Source organism: Ornithodoros turicata, chromosome 1 (genome assembly GCF_037126465.1).
Source record: "Ornithodoros turicata isolate Travis chromosome 1, ASM3712646v1, whole genome shotgun sequence".
NCBI lineage: Eukaryota > Metazoa > Arthropoda > Arachnida > Ixodida > Argasidae > Ornithodoros > Ornithodoros turicata.
In genome coordinates this window covers 102,784,714-102,809,102 of record NC_088201.1, presented here as the reverse complement: position 1 = coordinate 102,809,102, position 24,389 = coordinate 102,784,714, and the positions used below count along the sequence as shown (strand labels likewise).

The 24,389-nt window shown below is 46.4% G+C and overlaps 1 long non-coding RNA gene across 1 annotated transcript; it reads right to left on the bottom strand.

Moving 5' to 3' along the window:
- Nucleotides 1-2,776: 2,776 nt before the first annotated feature.
- Nucleotides 2,777-3,779, bottom strand: LOC135367214 (uncharacterized). Its single transcript, XR_010414393.1, has 2 exons — nt 3,474-3,779; nt 2,777-3,040 (listed from the first exon to the last, which is right to left on the bottom strand). It is a non-coding gene; the product is annotated as an uncharacterized LOC135367214 (long non-coding RNA).
- Between the last annotated feature and the right edge of the window lie 20,610 nt (nt 3,780-24,389).

The following is a 24,389-nucleotide window of genomic DNA, read 5'->3' as shown; positions in this document are numbered from 1 at the left end:
GCGTAGGAGAGAACACGTGCGCTGTCGGTTTTTTTCTTTTTTTCTTCCTCTTCTTCTTCTTTTTGTTAGCATGACAGCAAGAGTTGCGGTTTGCGCACGTGTGCTCGCGGTTGCGTTTCGCGGCTTTGGCATATTGGTTTTGGCATACGGTTGATGAAGAAATCCTGCTGCGAGTCAGAGACAGCATCATACATACATGCGCAAGAGCACTGCAAACGTTTTGTTTATTACTATCGTGATATTAACAAGATGAAAAATGCACTGAATCGGCTCGCGGAATGTCAAGCAGAACTGCAGGACGGCACGTCCAGATCGAACGGTCTGACTGTAAGAGGTTCTCCTACAAAGGGCTGCTCCAATCAGGGAAAACACAATTAGAAAAATTGGCCTAAGTCTTTTCGATCAAACTTGATAAAAATATATGCGCAAAGACGAGAGCACTGGACGTCACGGTGCCGAAGTGAGACTGACGTACCATGTACCTGGTCCAGTAATTTGATGTAACTTCAATTTTCCTAATAAACTTTCTTCCTGATTTCCTAATAAACAGGCCGCCAGTAATGGCATGTGTATTCCGCTGCAGTGATTTATCCAGACTACCCTACACCCCCAAATGTTTGGAGACATCTTCTAACTTTTCCCTAGTTTAAATGCCATGCAGAATGACAGCTGAGCCTCAAGTGGACGTTGAAATACCCTTGAATTTTTGTTCCCAAATTTCGTGGGAACCATTATAATTATGACTCCCCCCCCCCCCCCCCCCACACACACTTTTTTTTTGTAGTATCCTCCATGCCCGGTATTCTGGATAAAGCACTCCTGCGTGCCATCAATATTACTAGTAATATCTTACTATGCTGGTAATTATTGATGAAAGGCACTCTATCTATTGCATAGTTATCTCAGGCACTTGAGGCTTTGGTATTTATCCTTTCTATGTGTTCCAGCCCCAGTACAATTCCCATCTGTTAATTACGTTTTCGAATGAAAATAGGTGAATGTGATAACAACAGTTGTAAAAGTTACTTAATTGAAGGGATGTAGGTGTTGGGGATGGTTATCGACTTCGTTTCATTTACGCTTTCATATATAATGCAATTTAGTTACTCTGGCATCTGTATGAAGTTCACGCCCCCATTAATAGTGGCGTTGCCCGCTCTTCTCACTATTTATTATTACGACAGCAATACACATCGAGCGTCTGCACTAAATTCCTCGCTCGAGTACACGTTGCACACAACATGCAATTTGGTTGCATGTATTCGTTTCTGGAGGTACTTATGTCCACTACTTGTCTCTTAAAGGGACTATGAAATTTCCCGAACCCCCATACTTTTTTTCGCTGGAAACTGTTCTTCCCGCCGAGAAACTAATATGCCACACATTTTTCCGGACGAAATCGCTCCACTCTGTGAGGAGCGCGCGCTCGAAATGTCTCTTCCGCGTTCCTCCTCTCCTGCGCACATTCTTCAGTCGATGGTGTAACTGTACGGACCGCACTTCTGTTCCCCGTTACGTCACCGATGTTGCGCAGTGTCAAATAATGCTGCGAGCGCGCTGTGGCTGGCGCCGTCCAGTCGCACATAGAAGGTCACAAGGTCTCTGGTCGCGTCTGAGGGTTGAAGTTGGAGCTTTACGTTTTCTTAGTTGGAGGCGTTCGGATAGCACGCTATAATGAACAGCTTTTTGCGTGTGAATCGTTTGCTACAGTTGAGCTGGCAAGTATGACATGTGAGCTGTACTTTTTCATCGAATGTATTCGTCCTCTGCTCTGCGGCCGTTCACAACAAGGAACTCAAGTACCTCCGTGGCTTTGAGAGATTTGCTGACGAGTTACTTGGGCCTCTAGCGATTCACCGCAACGTGTATTGGTGGTAGCGCCGTCACCAATGGAAAGTGTCTGGCTCTGGTGGTTGCTTGGCGTTGCAGTTATATTTACGTCAGTTGCAGTTATGTTTACGTGTTGGCAATCTGACAACAAAGGAAGTGCGTTGTGAAGTGCGACTGTGATATTTGGAAGATGCCCCCTTTGTTGCTCGATTTGTTTGCACAAATTATCGCAAAAGACTGGGTGGTGTAATGTTTTGTTTTACTTGGTTTCAACTCGTGTTCTTCGTCATCATTACTGTTATTATTCAAAGCAGCTTCGCGTCTTCAGGCGATTTTGATTTACTCTGCATTTATTGTTCTACAGATGGCTGTATTTCCTTCCTGCTTCTTTGCTTCGGACAACAAGGATTTCTTCCCAGGCGAAAATTTTTTGAACTGGTACCAGTTGAACTGTGTTATCAAACAGGGACCAGTTCAACCGGCCCCAGATCAACTGGTCCCTGTTCGATAACACAGTTCACCCAGTCCCAGTTGCAACCGGTCCCAGTTGAGACTGGGACCCGTTAGAAACCAGTTGGGCCAACTTGTACCAGTTGATCGAACTGGTCCCTGTTCGATAACACAGCCCACCCAGTCCCAGTTGAACTGGTTCAGTTGCAACTGGGACTGGGCGAACTGTGTTATCGAACAGGGACCAGTTCGATCAACTGGTACCAGTTGGCCCAACTGGTTTCTGGCCGGTCCCAGTCTCAACTTGTACCAGTTGGCCCAACTGGTTTCTAACCAGTCGCAGTCTCGACTGGAACTGGTTGCAAACCTCATTGTTGAGCTGGGACCGGTTGAAGTGGCTTCACTTAGAGCGGCCTGTTCGGACAGAGGTTAGCTTGTATGTAATCGGTGCCGCTTTGCAGAATCGCTGTTCCCAGCAACAGCAGATCCAAAGAACTGCAATGCAAAATTGCATTTTATTTGTAGTCAAACATTACACATATTCTAATGTACATGTAGCGTAACTATAACATAATTAAATTATAGCAGTAGATGAACTACAGAGTTACATGGAATAGATAATACTTCATGGTTGATTGGTCCCTTGCTTGACTGCCTTGTGGACATCTTGAACCATTCAACAAAGTATTTGAGATGTTCTTAATAGCACACGATGCATCGATATTTTCCTTTGAGCCCCAGCAGCCAGCAGCTAAGGTTTCTGGAAAGTTGAAAAGGCACAAGTGAATATGCATTCAATTGCAACATGTAACTGTGGTGTGTGCCTGGACAATCACTCAATCTGAGCAGTCGTGGCCCCGGAAAGTACGCGAATCTCTCAACATTTCCGTTGTGCAGTAGTTGGACCTTTCAACTAAGAGATTCGCCGGCTTTCGGGGGCAATGAGTACTACTCTGCGCACTACAGTTCGACAACATCCGTGGTGCGAAGGATCTAAAACACGAGAATGAACGAAAAAAAAAAGCAAAAACATGAATGAAAAAGTTGCTGGTAACGTTAACATAAACCGGATGTTACTCGTAAAACGTGAAAGGTGTCACGAATGTGACGCAGAACAAAGAGAAGCGGTTGTAGTGGAAGTAATATTTCTAAATGGTGCACAAGGGAAAAGCACTTAAGTATATAGTACTCACGATATAAAGCGGTCTCCACAGTTGTAGTCGAGCTGTAATCCTATAACACCCACCCGCCCGGCCGCTGGCGCTCATTGTACTGTCGCACTGTCGTAACTTGCAGAAAAATCATTTAGATTATAAAACCAACGCCTATGTCACACATCACGCTAAGAACATACCGGGCAATAATCGCTGTACAAGCATGCTGCTAAGCAAGCGACCGTTGCACAGTAAACGCATGATTCATCGCGGGAGCAGGAACGCATAAAATACAACTATAAGAGTTCCAAAATAACTTTCGTTAACACTAACGAACTTTACCAAAAATTGAAATATGATTATTTCTACTAATCAAGTTACTTTCTGATCGTTTTTATAACTTCATCTTGCAATCGTCATATTAACCTGTCCTGGCACTGAAACCGAAACTTCCCCCAAATATGTAAACTGGTCCAGTTCGAACTGGCACCAGTGGCGTAGCCACGGGGGGGCTAGGGGGGGGGCTGGAGCCCCCCCTACATGCCACGGACCGACCCACACAAATCGTGCAAATCCGAGAACATAATATATGGGGGGGGGGGGGGGAAACGGGTGTAGGAAGAAATGGTCCCGGAAGAAATATAAGTAATTAATAACTTAACGAATATATAAGCGTATAATCAATCATTTCCAATGGTACGTAGTAGGTGCGGCAGGGAAACAAACAGGACGACGAATACAGCCTCAACAACGCCCGAAGCAATTATTTAATTGAACTCATTTCGTATGGTACACGCAGATCTTTACTGTTGAGCGCCCAAAATATTTTGTTGTAATTAACTAACTCGAACAAAACTAATCAAATTCTATCCCGCTATTTAAGGGCCGAGTCCTCATTAGAACCTCTTTCCACTGCCATGTGGCAAACACAAAAAAGCAAAACACGGGACCATTTTTTCCGCCCCCGCCGGCCGGGACCATTCCTTCCGGGGCCATTTTTTCCGGGACCAGTGTGACTATCGCGAAAGTTCTTGCAGTTCATGGCGTCTATCTAAGAAGCACTCTTGAATGGTTTTCAAAGTATGAGCTTTTCAAAATACTTCCAATCTCGTGACACCACTTCATTGGTCATGACAGCCTATACATGTAATCGTACTGTGAACGTCTAAATCAACTATTTTCGTTCCCTTTTTTAATCCTCAGTTTGCAGTGTGCACAAGTATGTGTGTGTTGTCGACACAGGATCAGCGGGGGGGGGCGAGTTTTCGTATCGAGCCCCCCCCCCCCCCTACCTTTGAGGTCTGGCTACGCCACTGACTGGCACCACCTCACTTCCAGTTGCTACCAGTCCAGCTTGAACTGGTACCAGTTCACTTTCCAGTTGCCGCCATCCCAGCTTAAACTGGTTGCACGCAGTGCCCACTTGCCACCAGCCCAGCTTGAACTGGTACCAGTTCACTTTCCAGTTGCCGCCAGCCCAGCTTGAACTGGTACCTGTTTACTTCCCAGTTGCTACCAGTCCAGTTTGAACTGGTACCACAAAGTGCCCAGTTGCCACCAGCCCAGCTTGAACTGGTACCAGTTTACTTTCCAGCTGCCACCAGTTTGGTACCAGTTGGTTCCAGTTCACCACCAGTTGGTGCGAACTGGGAACGAGCTGGTACCAGTTGACTTCCCAGCTCAAATTTTCGCCTGGGTTGTTTGCCTAAGATTATGTTTCATGCAAGAATTTATTTATGAGCACGTCACGTATTCTGTATTCAATGTTGAGCACATCGTAAATCTGAACATTTAGCATTGCCAACCACCATGCCTACAAAACTCAGCTGTAGCGTATTGTGTAAGAGTATTCTGCACATCGTCACTGCACATCTGATAAGTGTTTGGCGTTTAACAAATTTATTGTTCAACCAGGTTTCCAATACTGTGTAATACATCGCTAAGACTGGGGGACACAATCTCACGACACCAGTTCGTCTGCTTCATGCCCTCTTATATTATTGTGTTACGTAAGCTTGAAGTCACCAGTTGAGGTAACTGGAAAGAAGCAAAAAAACCCCAGTACTGACGTAGCATGCCCAATATTTTGCAATTAGAAAAACGACAAGTAATTGGTACTATTTCAAGTAAACTGCTTGTTGGTCTTCTGGCGGAAATGTGCTTTCTTTGTGAAAGAACTGTTCCATTTGCCACTCGGACAGAGTCCTCGCTATGCAGGCTCCTCCGAGGGTGTGGGCACACTTGTATGTGCGTCAAGGACGAAGGCATCAGGCTCAAACAGCTGAAATGTCGACATTTAGCTCAAATGGTACAATAACTAAGACCTAACATCTACATATACTCGTTATATGCTATACATGCATAATTTTTATTACAACACAGGATATGTTCTATTTTACACTGTCACACCTCATCTAGCAACTGTATTGGCACCAGTGTTACCAGCAAATAAGGGCTGAAGTAGCAGCACGGCCTTGCAGGATGCCCAGAGCAAGTTGAATTGGTTGAACACAGCAGTACACCGGTATGATAATGGTTGGTAGGGTTATTTTTTGGTAATGTGAAACAAAGCGCAGAGTTGTAGCAGGAACAAAATCTCATGAGGACATAGTGCATCAAAGGTAGGTTCCTTTAATTTAGAGGTGACCTGCAGAGCACTTGCTGGAGTTGTCCTGGCATGTTACCCTGGCGAAAGACTTCAGCTGCCATACACATGGGCCAGTTCCGGTGAATGCAAATGATGTAATCTAACTGAGTAATGATTATAAGATAAGGAGTGTAAACAAGAAAATGTTCCCCTCAATATCATATTTGTGCACATGATAAAGCAAACTGTAAATCAAATGACAAAAAAGGTAAAAAGAAACTTGTGAACAATATACAGAGCCCGAATGGTAGGCAAGACACTGCATTAAAGAGGAATCTGGAAAGAGGGTGCACAGGCATTTGTCTGCTCTGAATAGTGGGTTACAATGATTATGCTCTATGCTCGTGGCATCAAAAGCTGTCCGTCTCGTCACTGGGAAGCATGAGACATTGGGTACCAGGCGAGTATTGACGTAAATTAGGGCAACCAACTATCCAACATCGTCTCGGCATGTCGACGAAAACCAGATGATGCGACTGCGATAAACTGCGACCATCGCGCGGAAGCTGCCGTCATGGAGATTTCCACTCCCGATGAACGCATACGCGGGATCCTACGGCGCATGCTCCTGGCGGGATCCTTCGGCTCGGTCACACGTGACGATGACGTGTTGCCGAGCCGGCCGTGGTCCCGTCAAGTTGCCCGCTGTGTCTCCGCTCGGCAGCTCGCCACGGCGCGGCGCCAGCTGTCCTCCCTTCGCCGCTCCGTTTAAATTCGCTCCCGAGAATACTCCTCGCGTGATGAAGGTAAAATTTTGGTTCTAGACTCGGAAAAAGGTTTACTTTCTGATGAAAACGAGAAAAAAAATCATTTCATAGTCCCTTTAATAACTTGGAAATACGGACTTTGTGGTTATGTTGATGGCAATCATGACAGCACTCGCGGGCCGGCACATATCAGCCGCCGCATACAGCAAGCTCACGACGCCCGGGAGAGAAGGACAGCACCAAGGTAGAACAAGGTAGGACAGCATCGTTTCCCCCTCCACTCTCTTCTCTGCCTCAGTCATCACCCTCTCTCTACCCGGAATCGGTGCCGGAAACGGTCTCCTGCGTAGCCTGCTTCGCATTGCATTCTGGGATACTCCTGTCTACCACGTGACCGCTCACGTGACCCTCCAGACAGCACGGCGCCACCAGAGCAGACGACGCGAGCTGTAGTACTGTCACAGTTCAGATAGCAGTATTACGTTGAACGCGTGCTTGCACTTTATTTCTGTATGTTCGAATCAGGGGGGTCGGACTCGCTCAAAACAGCGTGACTACAACGGAGCTGCCATCCGTTGGTCATGGAAGGCGTTGCTTTCCGTTGGCTGCTTCGTTCCGCCAAACTTGACGCGCTGGTTTTCCTAAATTCATCGCTTGCTATCTAAATTCAGTGTACTATGTGCGTATCTAATATGTATTTGTAAAACAAATAAGCAGTGAATATTTTCCCACTACATCACTTGCTTGTGTGCTGTCGTTGGTTCGTTCGTCATTATTATCACGAAACTCGACAGACCAGAGCATGGAATGGCGGGTGGTTTCGTTTTTGGAATTTCCGGTTCCCGTTGGTTCGCAGAGCAGCATTAAGATGACGGTTTACTGTGTGTATTCATCTTTGGATGAATACATGCCTACATTCGTTACGATGGGTAACGATTTATTGATTTCGCTCGCAAAGCAAACAAACGTCACTTCAACACGTCATTGGCGGTAAACGTCTTCATCTGTGTCGGGTTGGCGGTGTCGCAGGTAATCTCATAGATAAGATATGATTCACGTTTGATATGACAACGTTTATCTTGTGATTCCGATAGCGCTACTCAATTCTGCACGTATCCCGAAGATTCGTACTTACTCAACGCTATTACACGGCTTGCATCGCTTCCTACGGTGGACGTCGTTCCCTCCATCGGCTCGTTCCTGCGTTTGTCATCCCACGTGACTGCACAGGTTGGCAACAAACGGAGCCGCTCTGCTGTAGTTAGGGGGCTGAAATTCGTCCACTAACACTGTCCATGACCAACGGATGGCTGCGCCCGGGCGGTCACGCTCGGGGATAGGAGAATCCCATTGACGGCGCGCCAAGTACGTTCTCTAGAGTATTCCTATATTAACTCTACGGTTCGAATGTTTACCGTTCTGTTAGAAGACCAGTCACAGTGTGCAGAACGCAAAAGGAGTGCGCGGGACGGGAAACATCACGTGTGGCAACGGTGACTTCCAACGTATCTATTAAGAACAGTATTAATCAGATTTGTACAACAACAGAGGATATAAAATGAATCTGCGGCACAGTGTCAGGTCGGAAACGAACAATTGAAGATGGCTCGAACAGACACGGGCGACTAAAACAGCTGACCGTGTACTTACGAACAGAACGTGTTCCCGTGACAGAGCTGCTTTCAGTTCAACGAGAGCCGCAGCCGGGACAGGAACACATTACCATATACGTCGTTTCTACGATGGTGCTCGCTCACATTTTCACAATCAATTACTTTCGAAAAGCAAAATCATACCGAGAGCAGTGCGAGAAACAAAGCCTTGCAAAACCGAAACTCTAGAGAGGATCACGTGGTGGACAGGACGTAATGGCGATTTTGACCCGAGCGACCGCTAGAGGGTGGCTACGCTAGTCTGGCGCGAAGAGCCGCTCCTTGTGTTTCCTTCCTCCATGTTTCGAACAGATTTTCGTGGGACCCCTCTGGCGGTCGCCCCTGTCAAAACCGCCATTACTTCCTGTCCACCACGTGATCCTCTCTAAAGTTTCGATTTAGCAACGCTTTATTGCTCGCGCTGCTTTCCGTGCTTTTATGCCTTTCCAAAGTCATTGACTCTTAAAATGTGAGCACCATTGCGGAAACAACATTTTGTTAACGTGTTCTTACCGCGCTTGCGGCTGTCGTTCAACAGAAAGCAGCTCTGTCACGGGAATAACGTTTCATTCGTAAGTACGTACTTGATCGGTTTGTTTCGTATCCCCGTCTGTGAGAGAGTCATCTTGGATCGTTCGTTTGCAAGCTGGCGCTGTGTTACAGCTGCAGATTCATCTGATTTCCTTCATTGTTGTATAAGTTTGATTACTGGCATGCTTTACCACTTCAGCAACAAACACTAAACGTGGCCACGTCGTCACACAAACGTCACTACCTCGAATGATGTTTCTAGTACTGCCTGCTTGTCCTGCAGACCGTGTCCGGTCTTGTAGTAGAAGGGTAAACCAAGAGTAAACCTCCGAAACACACAAATAAAACTGGATGCGCGGCGCTCATCACAAAGCAGATACCTGAGCGTCTGAGCTGCAATCACGACTCCCGTACCCGTCGTCTGCTTAGGGAGCTGGCCTGCGCATGCTCTTGGGGTCAGGTGAGCGGTCACATGGTAGACAGGAGCATCCCAGAGTGCAATGCGAGGCTGGCACGCCCGTCCCCATGGCAAAAACTTTGAAGGGCCGCCCCTGTGTTTCCTTCCTCCATGATGGCTAACGACGAACACAACACGACTTGGACAAGAGGATTCCAAACGCCAGCCATTGATTAACTAAGCTGCAATAGCCGGACAGTTCGAATTTTCAGAATTAAGTGAACCTGCTCGAAATGGAAGGCATTATCTCATTGAATTCTCCTCGCAACTCCAATGCGATTCAATGAGAAATCAGACTGTCAATCTGCCAATTCTTTCAATGTGTATAAGCCGTGTATTTCTCATTGATGGAATTAGGAGTTTTGCACAGAAGCTGTGTTCGCGACATCGTGCACCGCCATGCTATGTGGTGAAGACAGCACCCAGGATACCAATTCAAGCAGTGGTTTATCTAGACCCCCCTCCCCAACACCCACTAAATGTTTCGCATCACCATCAAGTTGTTTTCCTGTTCACTACTCTGCACGCCAAATTTTTTGCACCCCCCCCCCGGATATTACGGTTATGGATAACCTACTAACTTGCGATCCAATAAATCTCCATGGAGAAGTCGAGTCTAATCCATTTTTACAGAAAATCTTCAGTCAAATAATTTACACCCATTGCAAAGCTGTGCAGAACTGTCGATGTTATTACCAACAAGAGTCCACTGACAGATAGGAATGAAGGGCCACTGCAATAAACCTCTACCCGAGAAACGTCATCATGACGTTGGTAGACAGATTGAAACCGAAACAAATCGAAAAGGGACGGCTGGGTTCCACGGATGGGCTCTTGTTCGCTGCCTCCTATTGAAAGAAGAGTAGGACCGAAGGCCCACACACAACCACCAATGTCCAGAGGACGTCCTGAAATGGTCGGAATAGCTTTGTCGGAAAGTGACGTGAATAGCATGTCTTCTGGATGTCTATTTGCGATGTCCGTTGGGACAATAAAACCGTACATCCTGTGGATATCCTGCAGTCATTCTGTGCCTCATGACTCATGTCAAATCAGAAGTTGCGATTGAAAGCATGTTTTATGAATTCCCAAAATAGCTAAGCTCTATTGACATGCTACACAAATATTTTAATAATTAACCCAAGACTCATTTTATTTCTGATTACTTGATTTAATGTTTTTACGTAGTTTTACATGTGGATCTCTTGGATGATCCATTCTTACTGGCATGAAGCACGGAGTCTTGCCTCAATCGGATCTCACTACTGAATGATTTCACACTAATTGTGTGTCGTTCCAAGCAGCACAGAACACAAAAGGATATGTACAACAGCATATTAAAATGGTTAATGTCAAGTGCCAATGTGGTTGCACAGCCCCTTTGGCAAATTTCACCGCAAGATTTATGCAGAAACGTCTGAGCAGACAAGTCGAAGTTACACAGGGATTGAAGCATTGCCCCTCACTCACTCTTGACGTATTGTGTATGGCGAGACAAAACAGTAGATGTCATAAGACTCTTCAGCGCAGTTAGAGAGCTCGGATATCAAGTGACCTCAATTTTCCACTACCATAGAGGGAATTCAAATACTGCAGTTATCGTCCTTTGTTTGGTTTCTGTGTCTTCAACACAGTATTTAGGAAATTGTCGACAGTGCGCAAACGTGTGCAAATAATTCATCAAGGTGAAAAACCGGGCGTGTTGGTGTTGATCTTGCATGACGAACTAGTACTGGGAACGGGACAGAGAGAGGAGACGACCTGTCCTGCACCTGTCCTGTCGTCTCCTCTCCCTGTCCCGTTCCCAGTGCTAGTTCGTCATGCAAATAATTCATGCGTAAACATAAAAATAAATAAATAAATAAAAATAAAATAAATATATACCAAAAGTTTACAGAGTTGTGCACACAACTCCAAATACTTGAATATTGCAAAAACTGATTGTGCAATATTATAGTTCCTGGCTTTAGTTACATTACGAGACGTGAGCTTTCCCGGTCTTTCAAACCGAAACTTAACTATAGCCACAGTGCTCTCATCGTCACATGCGACCAACTAGCATCGGCATCAACTCAGAGTATGTTTTCAACTTGGAAACGTCTGTTGGCGTGTTAGCGTCTACGCAGCCTGGAGAATAGACCTCTCCCTGTTTGTAAACAAATGACGTCATAATGTTCGACAGCGCCACCAATTTGGTAGAGTTGAATTACGCTCGAAGCTAGAGGCGAACATGGTCGCGCACGAAAGCCACGGTCTTGAGGGTATTACGATGGTCCCTGAAGGGGACGCAACCTTCGGTCCTACTTATCTTTCAATAGGAGGCAGCGAGCAAATGCCCATTCGTGGAACCCAGCCCTCCCCTTCCGATTTGTTTCGGTTTCAGTCTGTCTACCAACGTCATGATGACGTTGGTAGATAAGCTGATAGATAAGATAAGCTGAGCCTGAAGGTTTCGGGAAATATATTTTTTCCCAATTCGGGGGTGAAAAATCGGAGAAATAACCATATGCTCTAAATTCATGCGAATTCTGGGTAGAAATCTTCCTTTATGCTAAAGTTCAGGAGAAATCTGACTTTATTACTCAAGCAAGCTGTGCAGGTTTTATAGAAATGGTGATGTAATTGCGTTTGCTGCAAAACAAGCTAGGTGCATCTTTTAAGTTTGTTTTCTTCGGTTCATTTTTCAGTAAGTTTCGGTGAGGGCAATTTTCTTTGTAAAAAACAAATTTCACCCTATACAGGCAACCTTCAATTTGGGGTGCAAATTCGGGGAATAATCAGGTTAAACCCTAAAACTTCAGGCTCTACTCATGTTGATACAACATATGCGGGAAACACCATCAGACCGCAGGGACACCACCAGTCTTCCGCATAAGACAGGAAAAGTCTCAATTATGTATTCTGACCTCATCAGTATGATTAAGAAAACTGACTCGTCAGATAGATAAACCTCGTGGAGTGGTGAAAAAACGTTCCTGTATTTCACCTTGAGTTACATGTTCAGACAGAAGAGAGCGAGAGCTCAACAGTAAGACACTAGAGAAGAAAGGTCACGTGGTCACAAAGCGTTGTACACAAACGGAAAGAAAAGAAAACGGAGCGGACCATAAACACACCGAAGCCACCGACCACGTCCAGCCAGCCCGCTTTAACGCAACCGAGTTAAACCCGACACTTGTTGTGGTTATGGCCTGTGGAGTCCGACAGGGGCTCTTCGAATTGTATCAACAACGGGGATCCCGCTTCGAGATGGGTGGCATGCTATAGTTCCCTCCAATCTGCCTCTCCGTGTATACTTCCACTTTGGTCATTGGACTTGGACATTTGGTTTGAGTACAAGAAATTCACACGCTGAGAATACAGAGCAAAGAAACGAAACCCGTGCCTTGTAAGTGGCAGCACACTCCCCCGGCTGGTGTCCCGTAGGATACCAGATACTACCATGCACTATCATGCACACAAACGAGTTCAGTCACTTTGATCCGGCGAGAACAGAAGAACCATCTCGGAGACCGGTCGTTCAAAGGTTTTCTTCTTGCCGTCTTTAACTGTCTGGAGTTGCACCTTGCGCACCTTACTGTCTTTCCCTCGCTGCACAGCTGTGATTCGTCCCATTGGCCACTCGTTGCGTCCATAGCGCCCACGTCTTTCAGCAGCACAAGATCGCCAACTTGAAGATTACGTCGATCGGTTTTCCACTTGCGACGGCGTTGAAGGGTGGGCAGGAACTGGGTTCTCCAGCGATGCCAGAAGCTCTGAGAAGCTGTTGGCAAGAGCTTGAGCAAGTCTCCTGGAGGTGCTGTTGACCACGTAGGTTTCTGCGTCAGGATCATTGCAGGGGAGAGCACTGAGGGACATTCGGGATCAGAGGAGACTGGAACCAATGGTCTGCCGTTTATAATGGCGGTCACTTCTGCTAGGAATGTAGTCAAGACCTCATGGGAGAAGCGAGGAGAGCCGTCGTTCAGAAGCATTGAATCTAGGATCCGGCGAGCCATGCCTATCATGCGTTCCCACACGCCACCCATGTGGGAGGAATGAGATGTATTGAAAATCCAAGTGCAGCCTTGCTCGCTCAAGAAGCCTTGAACTTTACGAAGTTCGAAGCTGACGGCCGACATCTTGAGCTCAGAGCAGGCACCAACGAAGTTCGTGCCCCTGTCTGAACGGAGCTGTTTCACTGGGCCTCTGAGCGCAAGGAATCTTCGCAGGGCGTTAATGAAGCTTGACGTATCCATTGACTCAATGACCTCTATGTGCATGCACTGCACAAATGGCCATGCATGTGAATAAGACTGCCCACCTTTTGTTGTGGGCCAGACCGCCCCTTGTGCAACGTGAGGAGTTGACCGGCTTCAGCCAGGATTTGCCATATTTCATCCATTCTGGGAACTCCAAGGCAACGACGAAGGCTTCGGGTAAACAGGGTCCGAAGTGTATTTAATGACGTTGGCCGGGTTCACGTGAGTTCAGACAGGGAGGTCCCATCGACGTCCTGGATTTTCATTATTTTTTTATATTTAGAAGGTCATCGTACATGATGATCAAAAGCGGTAAAATGAATAATTTCTATCGAATAATTTTCGTGCAAAAAATCAGGAAAATCCGGACCTGAATTCACGGGTTTCAGTTTCGCCGTGTTTGCACGCGTATATCTCTTGAGTTTTATAAGATATTGTAGTGAAATGTTTTTATGCTTTAATATGTCTATATGTCTACAGGCCAGCAGTCGGATCGCAAATTTTGGGTGCGCAGGTGCAATGCTTTGAGCTATAAAAAATGGCGAACATGCTCTCTCGCTCAGTTTTGCTCCAAATTGGACGTGTGATTTCTCTGGCTGTAGGTGTCCCTCATTACTATATTGGGTATCACTCAGCTTTTAATGCTCTTTCATCTGATATATCTAATTTGCGTATACCTCCTACAGGTATCTGCTGAAACAGGCAAATGTTTAGACATATAATTAAAAAAAAAACAAGTATTTTGCGCGTCCGTTTCTCGAAAAGGCCCTTTTTGATTTCATTTATATTTTGCCATGGCATGGCCCGATGTTACACCTTTCATCTGACGTGAAAACATTTAAGGCTGGTTCGCACTGTTACGTTTACGCTTGCGGCTACGGGTTACGGGCGCTGACGGTGGGGGTTGCCATGACGACGAAGAGACGGCGACCGCAAGATCGTTTCCGCAAGGAGTTGAGGCAACTTCAACTTTTCTCCCGCAAGCTCCGTAACCGTAGGCGCACTGGCCAATAGGATGGCAGAAAAGTTCGGATGCCGCGCATGCGTTTTGTCTCGCGCGTCTCCTTGCAAAGATGGCGGAAACATTGATGTCTTAGAAGCTCTTATTCTCCAAGTTGAGAAGTTTCCCTGGCTATACAATAGCAAAAGAAGCGACTACAGGGATGCCACGAAAAAAGGAAAACTCATGGATGACAATTAGCATAGCAGTGGGTCTGTCAAGTGATATCTTCACTCAATGAATCTGTCCGATGTAGCGAGTTGTACGTTGCACTGTCGACATTAACAGTTAAGAGGACATACCATCCCCTGTTTTCTATGTGAACTTCGCATAGGTTTTGTGGCTGAACTACGAGACAGATCGAACAGAATCGAGACAGAACTTTCATTGGAAAGGTGACGTCAAGATCTCTTAACTCTGGGAACTGAAATATCGCACTAGCGTTGTAATTTAAAAAAAAAATAAGAAGAAACGAATTTTGTCGCTACAGCTTCAAAAAATCCAAATAAATAAATGAAAGCAAATAAAAACAATCCGCTTCTGAGGTTAACCGGGGACATGTTTCAGGATTCAAATGACCCGTCTTTTGTGTGTTTTTAGCATTCTGTTTTTCCGAAAAAGAATTAAAAGTGAGTACAGGCATGCATCCAAGGCGCGTTTACCACTGATTCCGGAAGATGGCGCCGTCCGCTCGCAGCGCCCGAACGTACTCCGCTTGTAAACCTCCGCGTATTGCGCAGCAGCTGATCGGCGTCCGTGGTTTCGGTTCGTCCTGAAGTGACCAATTCGTGGTTAAGTTACGCGTTTTTTTTTACTTTCTTGTCCTGTTCATTTGCTCTCTGTCCTTGTGTGTTTTCTGCGTGTTCAAAGTATTTACCCATTATGGCTCGAAGTCACGTCTACGGACAACGGAAGCGTAAGAAGAAGGACTTTGGTGGTAGAGGCAGGCATGTGACGGAACCTGCGGATTTGAGAGATTTTGGTAATGCAGGATGCTCCAGCCGTGCTGTTCCGAGTGATCGTTGCACTTTGACGACTCCACATCGCGCAGATACCCTTGTAGGCTCAACCTTTGGTGGTAGTGTTGTTCCTCAAACTGTAAGTGATGCCGGTCGGAATGCTTGTTTCGCTTCGAGCATAAGCGAACGAAGCGAAGCGAAATTCGTCCTTCAAATTCGTAATTTGCTGATTCAGCTGGGGTAGATAATGTAGTCCCCTGCAGTTCAGGTTGTGACGAGCTTGCCGGTTCCAGAGCAAGTCCCGTTCCAACCACTGCCGCTGTTACACCCAGTCGATCTCCATCTTTCGATACTGGCAAAAAAATGTTCACCAGACACAGAGTCAGCGCACAAGCAGTGTGAATGGTCGGCGTATAGTGGAGATTGATCACTTCTTCTCGTCTTTGCAAAGTTTGTCGGTACATAGTCCGTTTGGTTGCGGCCTGGCTGACATGGAAATTGTACCAGAACATCGGCGAGGTCTGTAGCTCTTTCAGTTTGAAGTGCAGGATGTGTCTGAGGAAAGACGTAGTCAACGGAGGCACCAGTTGATTAACTTGTTCAACAACGCATGGACGTCAATTCCTCAGCAGTGAACGGTATCGTGTCTATAGGTTCTGGTTTCTCAGGCCTTCTCGAGCTCCTAGGTGCTCTGGACATACCCGGCATGCCTAGTAGCACGTACAGTAAGTATCAGGAAATTGTTGCTAAAGGAATCGACAAAACAGCTTGGGAAGAAATAAGAAAAGCAGGCGTTGAGGAAGCTTGGTTAGCTAGGGAGGCTGGGGACGTCGATGCTGACGGTTTTCCTATAATTACGGTCGTTGCCGATGGTGCTTGGTACAAACGTTCATACAAGAACAAGTACGACGCTCTTTCTGGCTTGGTAAGTAAATATTGTTGTCTACACTAAATAAAGGTGCCCGAAAAAGAAGGATTTATCTTGCACACAGCTTGGCAGACGGGATATACGGAAGTCTGTGCCCACCATTTGCGGAAAGAACACTATGAGCATTTATTTGGAGGAAAAAGTTGACCCCTCTGGTGCTATTAGTGGCACTGCTGTCTTTTGGTAAACACACTTACTAGAGTGGTATACATCCTGTGGCATGAGTTTGTACGATACGCATACAGATGCATAATTCCTGGAAACATTGTCATTGCGGGTAGAGTTTTGTGGAATACAATCTGACATTTTTTTTTCGTTTTTGCAGGCTGTAATTGTTGGGTACCGCACAAAGAAAGTACTGTTCCTAGGCGTCCGGAACAAATTTTGTACACTGTGCGCAAGTTGCAAGGCAGGGTCGAGCCCAAAAAAAGCATCTGTGCTTCAACAACTGGGACAGCAACTCTACCAGTATGGAGAAGGATATTGTCGTTGAAGGCTTCAGGCGCAGCATTGAGTTGCACGGGGTAAAGTACTTGCAGTTGATCGCTGACGGTGATTCGAGCACATACAAGTCAATTCTTGAAGCTGCACCGTACCAGCATCAGGTAGTTCAGAAGATAGAATGTCGCAACCACCTTCTTCGAAACTGTGTAAGTCGTCTTCGAGATATTGCTTTGGCAAAGAGAACAACCCCCATTCCCCCATCGCTGAAGAAGCTACTTCTGGATAATGCTGTTCGACTAAGAGTTGGGGTTGCTAGGGCTATTCACTATCGCAAAGAGCAGGCTGAGTTCAGCAAACAAGATCAGATTCGGAACCTGATGGCTGATATCCGTAATGGGCCACTCCATGTGTTCGGCGACCACGCAAAATGTGCGGGTTACTTTTGCAGTGGTCCAAAAGAAGGGGAAGTCAATCTCGTCCCAGAGCTCAGGAAATGCGGACTTTTCAATGAAATCCTTGTAGCGATGAGTCGTTTGGCAAACAATGGTAGCAGCTTGATCCTTGACGTTAACAATAATGCTGCAGAACATTTCAATTTTCTCGTTGCAAAGTTTTCTGGCGGGAAAAGAATAAACTTTTCCCAGAGGGGATCATTCGGAATGCGGGCTTCAGGGGCTGTCGTGTCTTTCAACTCTAAGCAGTACCACCGTGCTGTACATAAGACAGTGTACAACACCAGCCCTGGGAAGTATGCAAAAATTATGCTGAAGCGTAAAGCAGCTGTTCGTGCTGCTTGCATAAGGCATCGGAGTTCTGGGGCTGCTCGCTGTAAGCGTTCACTTGAAGGTGCGCCTTGCAAGCGTGCTTCCAGGGACAACCACTATGGTTCCATAGTGGATGCCCCAGACATGAACCATGATGACTATGTTGAAGCTGCTGCGGCGTACAAGGATTCCCTTGTGCTCTCCCAACCAGATGCAGAGCAGCTCGAGGCTGATACTCGAGGTCAAGAAGGGAGAACTTTGTGGATGCAGGAGAGGCGAAAGCGACTCACCGCTTCTAATTTTGGCAAGGTATGCAAGATGCGAGATGCAACGAGCAGTACAAGTACTGTTCGTTCCTTGCTCTATGGTCACTTTGACACTGAGGCTCTCCGATATGGTCGGGACACTGAGCCCATTGCAATTGCTAAGCTGCAGGATGAGTTAGGGGTGACTGTTTCACCATGCGGCCTTGTTGTTGATCGGGAGTTTGCATACCTTGCTGCAACACCTGATGGGCTTGTCGGTGACGACACTGTCGTGGAAGTGAAGTGCCCTTATTCGGCTCGGTCCCTTACCCCTGTGGAGGGAGTGCGGGCAAAAAAAAATCACCTTTTGCACTATTGATAACTCTGGTAATATTTCGTTGAAGGAAAACCATGACTACCACTTTCAGGTGCAGGGACAGCTCCACACCACTCGACGTCAGTTTTGTCTTTTTGTGGTATATTCTGGTGAGGAAATTTTTGTCCAGAAGATCGAGAGAAATGATGGCTTCTGGAGCAAAATGATTGGCCACCTTCAACTGTTCTACACGCATAGCCTTCTACCGGAATTGGTTGACCCTCGTCAGTCCCGTGGGCTGCAGCTCAGAAATAACAAGAAGAGTGATCATCAGGTTGCCTCGCTCTGTGATGCCGCCAAAACAACTTCCAATCAGGGCGATTCATCCAGAAAGAGACGGAAGACTGGTAAAGATAACTAACCTGCCGCTGTTCTGTAATTATGTCTAGACTGTGGATTTACGTGTCATTTAGTTTGTGCGTCTCCACCTTTGCCAAGTGTTTTAATGCATATTCATCCATTTTGCTTCATAATGTACTGAATGTTTTTCCATATACATATCTTCGACTTTTGCTGAGGCCGCATATCTTCACGTTTGTGTTTCATATTTAAGTTACCTTTTTCCATTTTTACTGTACATATCTGTGCATATTTTTCAATTTTCCTAAATATTTATATTCATATATTAATATATTTCTATGTATAAATCAACAGACTAGTCGTGGGATGCTTGTCATATTTTGAACATGGCGTAAGAGTGTGAAATCTGAATCCAGCCATCAGCACGTGAGGATCTAAGTATGAGAATGGTGCACAATCTCCCAACCGTAGAACTGTCTTCCCCGGCATTGTTGAAACACGTCCACACGTTTATGCTATATGTGTGAGGCCATCATGGTATTCTACCTTGGCTTGAGTGTATGAAAATATAGCAAAGCTGTCCCCAAACCGTCGTTCTTCCCAGGCATGGTTGAAACACGTCCACACGTTGATGCTATATGTGTGAGGCCATCGTGGTATTCTACCTTGGCTTGAGTGTATGAAAATATTGCAAAGCTGTCCCCAAACCGTCGTTCTTCCCAGACATGGTTGAAACACGTCCACACATTGATGCTATATGTGTGAGGCCATCATGGTATTCTACCTTGGCTTGAGTGTATGAAAATATTGCAAAGCTGTCCCCAAACCGTCGTTCTTCCCAGGCATTGTTGAAACACGTCCACACGTTGATGCTATATGTGTGAGGCCATCATGGTATTCTACCTTGGCTTGAGTGTATGAAAATTGTGGAAAGAAACATGAATGGTGTTCCTAGCACTTTTGAAGCTCCACCAGCCTGTTCAGATGTCGACCTCCTGAGTATGAATCCATTTTGATATTTTGACAAGGTCGGTAAGTATCATAATTGTGCAGAGCTGTCTCCCAACTGTCGCCAGTTCCCCGCATTGTTGAGCACGAGCAACATCCCAACACGTCAATCTGCGTTACGTCCTCTTGCCATCTTGCCTTTACTTGGGTGTCATTTCAACATATGAAAATTGCCTTTTCAGATTCAGGTTTCCAGTACTACTGCAGATATGATGGCCAGACGCCCAAAGGTCAAACTTCCTAAGTGTTACTGTCTTTATCTGTCATTTGAAAATTTTCCACTCCCTTCCTGATTATGAAGCACCTGCCCTTGCCAGTGTTGTACCTGGTTCAGCATTATGTGGCCAATGATGAATGGTGCCCTGTTGGACATTTTTTCCCCATAAACTGGGGCCTTAGCTGCCAACTGACAAGCATGGCAAAAGCAAGTTGCTACTTCATTGCTCAAAAAGGAAACTCGTTGCTGAGTAACACGTTCCAAGTTTTTACTATTCCCATATTATGAATCTGGCTTTGTCCACCAGGATGCTATATGTTGATGCCGTATGTGCGAGACCCTCATGTCCAAGTGCGCTTACATGCAGCGGACTGTATGGTACTTCATTATGTGTTTATGCCACATCGCCAATGATGAAATGTGCTCTGTTGGATACTGTAACCACGAATGAACATTCTGAGGCTACAACCATGAGCTGATACGCATAAGTAATGCAGAAAACGTGACGATGTATACATGCTGCGTTCTTCAATAAAATATCTCCAATCTACCAATAGTGAACACATGCTACTGATTTCTTTTTAATCTTTCGGGTGCTGGCTGTCTAGGATTTTCTGCTTGCAGGAATCTGTGAACCAGTGGTTACTAACAATGGCTATTGGTCACCTTGACCAGATTTCATCTGAAGAAAAACTTGAGTCCGGGGGAACACTGCAAACACATCTGTACGGACCACAATACGAATTTGAGGAGAAATACATTTTTTCCCCTGAAAAGCTTGCTATGAAGCATAATATATTTTATTAACCAAAACATATCGCACGAGTTGCACCCGTAGGAAAATACCCAGCCATCTCATTCAGGCTACAGTGGGCATCAGTGACTCGCACTCATAGTGGCAAGCAACGCAGTAGTCTTTCAATTTCAAATTTCACACGCATTATCATGCACCACGTCGCTGTGTTTAGAGTTTCTGCTCCAGGAAATATCACGGGGAGGGGGGCATATGTGCCCTGGACCAACTTCTAAGGAAACTACTGGTCTCAGGGTGCCTAGGGTAACGAGCAGACAGCCCAGCCGGAAGCTGGCAGACGGCATGGAGCCATTACAAAATCGCCATTGGAATGATGATAGTTGTTTACAAAATTTTATCGGGCAGGTCTTGCGTAAGATGTGGGCCATTTGTACACTAATCATGGGGCAAAGTATGCGATGGCAGGAGGAACAGGTTACAAAAAGCTTTAGCTACGTTGCTGCTGCTGACAGAAGTGAGCATAGGATTGGGGATCAGATGACGTGGTTGTTATAATACAGCAGGTAATGGTGGTAACATCGTTCTGTGTCGACATGACATGGCGGCTAAAATGGTGAGCGTTCATCACGGTGAGTGCACAGGCCTGCATGCACTCGTGGGGTGTCCCTTAGCACGACATTCTTCACACGACCCCATTGGCTTGAGTACGATGCCACGACGCGGACCCGGTGCTTTCAGCCATGGTCCATAGCGTATCACGAGGGCTGTGCGGAGGATGCCTGCTAGGCACGATAACCCCCGTCCCTTCGAAATGTGATAGCCATCCCGTGAAAGCACCCCCTCTTTCACCTCCTTGTTCCTGGTAAAGACCTTGTGCTGGAAAGGATATCTGAACATATGTAAGGAATGTTTTTGCAAACAGCACTTCACGAAGACAGCAATACAAATAAACCGGAATTCCTGGTAGGCATGTGCCAGTACTTCGTACGCATTTTATTTTCGGAAAAATTGCGCGATAAAAAGCAACTGGAAACTAGCTTTTGTGATACTTGAATTACAAACAGGTACCGCATCAAGACCAGCACCTGTTTGTAATTCAAGCACCACAAAGGTAGCCCCAGTTACTTTTTGTCGCACTGTTTTTCCAAAACTAACGAGCACACTGTATAAAATACCTGCCATGACCACCAGGAAGTTCCAGAGTTAGCGTTCGAGAAGCGACTACTCACGTCAATGCTCAACACCGTAGCGTCACCGGCACGGACAGCTGGAATCGTGCGCAGCATCGCGTTATATCACTGAATTGTGCCAGAAAGTTCAGGCCGCCTTGTCTGTGGCATCAGCTTATACAGGAATATATGCTCCGCGTAGCCTTTCTCCACCTCAACGGTATCCTGTGAAAGAAGACAATTCATGGAAATGAATCTTCCCTGGCGTGTCAGAGGAAATGGGTTTTAGCAGCACAGAGATTGAAATCGTTGCAATCTGTACTTACTGAGACTTCCCACAAAACAGCTGCGGCACTCTTCCCGTCCTGGATATCGTTGCCACCGATATACATGACGATCCAGTCTACTGCTAGGTGCAGTCGACGGATTTTTTCTCTCAGACGGGCCGCTGTAGCTCCGGGATAGCTAAAAGTGACGATTTCCACGTCAGCGTCCACGAACAACCTGTTGCGCGTCAGAAACTTCAGCTGGCTACTGCCAACCAACGCGCCTTTCATCGTTTACGTTTCTCTGGGATCACAATGCGTGATGCGGCGAACTGCAAAGTCAGCTGAATGCTAAACAAGTAAATCTCCGAAGAAGCTGCAAGGGAGAACCATGCGTGCGTCTGTGCCGTGCGCGAGACGCAGTTGGCGCCGTTGCGCAGTCCTCCTCTCCACGGCTGTCTTGTCGTCTGCTCGCTGAGGTCGACGCGACGAGCAAGCCTTTGGCAGCCCGCTCGTGCAGACGCGGATGTTCTGTGACGGGGCCCACACAACAAACCCACCGCATGCAAAAATATAAATAAAATCAAATGCGTTTGTGGTGTTTTGCACATTGGTTTAGTGCCTTATGGACCAGCCAAACCAAATATACTGCGATGACCGTGAGGGTGGGGACGTTTGCCACAAGATTTTGCGGCACGCTACCCAAACCCGGATTTATTTGTCATGAGCATTCTGCATGTATTCCTAAAAATCCTTCGCTGTAGTGGGACGATCATATGTTTAAACACTAAAAACAACAAATTATTTATAGAATGGTCAAAAGCTTCCTTTTATGAACTGTATATGCACCGCGGAAAGGATGGAAATTCGCCTGCAATCTCTTACGGTGAAAATGAAATCGTAGTTCGATTGCCGCGGAAAGAAACACTTTCTTTTATTTTTGAATCGGATAGTCCGCAATTGATGCAAACTACACTATGATAAACAGTCGCGTCCGAAATATCGAATATTCAGACAAACAATTCAACACGTCAGCCTGAACAGGCTGGAAGACAGGTTGCTTTATCTTGGAATTATGAAATTTTTATCGTGGTTGAGGAAGGCCCGGCTAGCATTAAACCCCATAAAAAAGTAACAATAATACAGTGAAAGAAGTAACAAATTGACACCTGCCGTCTGCACGCACACTGTATCACGAAATTGGCCAAATCCGGCGGCCATTTACTCAAAATCGCCGCCAAAATTTTGGCACGATTTTCGGGTATGTTATGAAGCTATCCTTCCCGAGAACACAGAAAGAAAATTGGAATGGACAAATGGGACTGGCCATTGGGCCCGCTGCGAGCCTGGGGAACACTTAGAGCAGAGGTGGGTTAATTTGGATAGGGCCTCAGTATGGAAATATTGGTGTATGGGCAGGGCACGGGCCTGAAAATCCGGCTCATGCAGTGCTCTACCCCTTCTCAAGAGGCGACTACAGTGCCAAAATGCGCATGACCTGTGCATACGTGCACTGTTTGGTTCGTTTGATAGCTGAAGAAACTCGGGACGGGGGACAAGACAGCGGTTTCTATAGAAAAGCGCTATCACGCATTTTGTTTTCCCAAATGTTCGCGTAAGCCAGACGGACACTTGGTAGTTGGCAAAATGGGCATTTGGACCGTATGACGTGCAACCCATTATTTGAGGGTGAAATCCATACCCGACCCCTACCTCCTCTGACAAGACCCGCCACCCGCGCTCTACCAGAAAATGAAATCCGCACCCAACCGGACCAGACCAGCAGGGGCTGCGGCGCCTTTGTTTACTTATTATTTGGTATGATCTTTTCTCTTCGTTGTTGTTGCTGTAGCCGTTGCTTGTTCGTGGCCGACCCGCCAGCAGTGCTTGTGCCAAAAACGCTGCCCGCAACAGTCTCGCAACCCGCGCGGGTGTCAATAATATCACCCGCAACCGACCCGCTACCCGCGGGAAATTCCAAACCGGGATCCGCACCGCAGGATAGAGCGGGTCGTGCAGAACCCTGCACTACGCCTGAAAACTCCGCACTTCGGCTTTCCTCTTGATCAGCGTCTCACTCTGCTTCACGGAGAGAGCGGTGTCGTGTGTACGCGGTTGCTCCTCTCTGGCTTTGTTGAAGGACGCTCCTTCTGCTGTCCAAACGCGCCCACCACGCCTGTGGGCCCCAACGTGTGCGAGTGCATGTGTGTGGAATTTGGAGTAGCAAGCCGTAGCCATCTGGCTGACATCTCCTAACCCCTATGAAGAAGAAGAACCGAGACCTGTTACA